The sequence below is a fragment of the Trichechus manatus genome, unplaced genomic scaffold, assembly GCF_000243295.1.
Source record: "Trichechus manatus latirostris isolate Lorelei unplaced genomic scaffold, TriManLat1.0 scaffold00250, whole genome shotgun sequence".
Lineage (NCBI taxonomy): Eukaryota > Metazoa > Chordata > Mammalia > Sirenia > Trichechidae > Trichechus > Trichechus manatus.
In genome coordinates, this window is record NW_004444186.1 from 2,328,917 (window position 1) to 2,331,857 (window position 2,941).

A 2,941-nucleotide genomic window follows, 5' to 3' on the forward strand; every position below is an offset into this window, starting at 1 on the left:
TGCAGAACATTTTCTTAATAAGCTTTGTTATGCCAGTTGACCTAGATGTTGCCTGAAAGCATGGTTCCCAGACCCCGCATCCCTGCTACTCTGTCCCTCAAAGTGTTTTATTGTATTCAGGAAACTTCTTAGCTTTGGTTTAATCCAGTGCACAACCTCTTTTGCACGTTCAAAATTATTTTCCTTAGGTCAGATTCCTGAAGTGGTGTTGCCAAGCTGAAGAGTATAAATATTTTTAAGGTTCTTGATATGTTTTGAGAAGTTACGTCCCGGCAGGGTTGTCCTTACTTGTATCCTCACGGCATTGTTTGAGAGGGCCCGTCTCACTGGTCCTCCCCGGCACTGCAGGAACGTCATTTCTTTTTCACTTGCTAAACTGAAACACACACAAAAAAGTTATTTTATTGTTTTAATATTGATTCTTTGATTACTATTAGTAAATATGAAGATTTTCCCATATTTTCGGTTGTTTCCTCTTTATTTATTATTATTATTCACTTTGTTCTTCTCAGGTTTTTCTTATCAGTTCATTTGAATTCTTGATGTATTCAGACATTAACTATTAGGTTTTTCATTTTTTTTTTAATGAAGAATATTGATAGTTCTTTTAAAATAATATTCCTTTAAATCCCAATTTTAACATGTAGTTTTTTTTCCCCAATTGTGTATCATTTGTGGAAAACGTTTAGTCTCAGTTCCTTTTAGGCACCCTTTGCAACCCCTTCCCTGTGCTGTCAGTGGGCATGTGCTCAGTGGCATGAACTATGTACACTAGGCAATTATTTTAAGAAAAAGGAAATTATGAAGACAAGTGTTCTGTAAAATCTATATAGGGTATGCCAAAGGGTATTAAAAAATGCTTTTGGAAACATTTATTTGGATTATTTGCACCTTCTATTTTCCTTCAACAGTGCCAATAAGAGTTGATTGCATGTGAAAAGATATTTATGCTCGAATTTTGGAAAGCTATGCTGTTTGATTTGGAAAGGACAATGGGCTATTCACCTTTTTTTTTTTGACCCGCTAAAACCTGAAGAGTGCCTTGTTGAGTCCTCGTACTCAGGACTAATTTTTTTCTTTTTCTTTTCTTTTTTTTTTGAATTAGTGCTGGTTTCTACGGGATGCAAACTTTTCTCCAGTAGGTGAAAGCAGAGACTTCTGGGCACTTTTTAATTTCTTCTTTCTTCAGAGTTTTCAATGAGCCTCTTGCCTCCTCTGTCATTACGGCTACTGAAGTACAGAATAGAAAATGCAAAACAAGACAGCTGTACGGGAGGTTTTTCTTCTTAAAGAAGTTGATAGACAAATGGCACAGGGGTCACTGCGCTCGCCAGCTGAGAGTTTAGCTTCCAGAAAGCACTACTTTAGGGAACAAGTGAGGGAGTGTGGAAGGCCTGAAAGGCTTCATTGACACAGCAGCCGGGAGGCTCTTGTACCACATTGTCTGGAATGCAGTACCCTTCGGAAACCAGCTCTCGCTATTTCTGCACCCCCAACATTCCAAAAAACTTAAAAAATTAGGGTTTTTTTTTGGTGCCGTAATACTTGGTTTTCCAAGTGAAATTCCTGGAAAGGTGTCTGTCTTTGTTATGTTTTGCGTTTGGGTGCCAGTGGGTGATTCACAGGTCATTTGTCTTAGTAGGAACACTGGCGGGCTGGGTGGTTGGCCGAGGCTGTTTAGCAGTTGTGGATCATTACTCTTTGTTTTCGGAACTAAAATCTAAGTCCTGCAGCAAAACGGAGTGCTGGGGTGGCAGAAATAAGGCAAATTTGAAAGTAATGATTTAAATTATTACCGACAGTGTCTCAGTTTTCTTGAAGGCTGATCTGGAGAGATTTAAGTTTATATTAAGAAATAACTTATCAATTGTAAAAATGGTGTGGCGGTGGCGTCTGACCTTCTCTAACTTCACAAGGGGGAAGGAGATCAAGATCAACAGCCCAAGGATGGTTGCTATCAGGCGGAGGTCAGACATGCTTCCTCTCTCCACCATCTTTACCAATTCTGACACCAACCGTCCCTTCCATGGCACTCTCTACTTCTCTGCTGGGCTTGTTGATTTGTTGCAATGGCCACACAGAACTCAAAGACAATCTCACGATTATGAGGTTTATTAGGGAAGTAGCAGGTTACAATTCAGGTTCAGGAATGCTCAGGATACAGTTCTTTGATCAGGACAGCCTCTTCTCAGGCATGCCAACTGGCACGCCTCTCTCGAGCCCCTCAGCTTGGCCTCTGCCCTGCTCAGAAAGTATTACAAAGCTCTTTTAGCTCTGCCCATAGGTGCCCTGGGGCATCCCACTCTGCCAGTAAGCCTTGGCCAGAAGGCGCTGGGCTCTAGCTTCTGTGAGTCAATGAACCTAGCTCCAACATGTGCCTGGAGGCACCCTACTCCATCAGCAAGCCTCCTGCCCCAAGGTGCTCAGCTTTCTTGCTCCATGGGCTGGGAAACCCACCACGCTGTCTCCTGCCAGTCTCCTGGTTCTGCTGCTGCTGTTTCTCTGCCGCTGCTTCTCGCCGTCTCCAGTGTTACAGTTCCTATTCTCTCTCTCTCTCAGTGTCTCCCTTTAAGACCAGTGGATGGCAAAACTGACCAATCCCCTTGTTAGGGTTTCATACACCTCATTTGCATAGTCTCACACAATCATTGTGTGTGAGTCACAAAGACAATGGTTAGAAGGGCCATATTAAGTAATTCATTACATCTCACCAGTGGAACAAGATTTGAAATTTATTGAGTTTATATTAGTGAAGTTGTAGACTCACTTTGAGGGATATCTTCCCAGGGAAGACACAATTAACCGATACATATTGGTTTGGTACAGAAAGCTTGGGCCAGCCAACCTATTTTTTTGTAGTTTTCTATTTTATTTTTTTTAATTGTACTTCAGGTGAAGGCTTACAGAACAAATAGTTTCTCATGAAACAGAAGTACACATG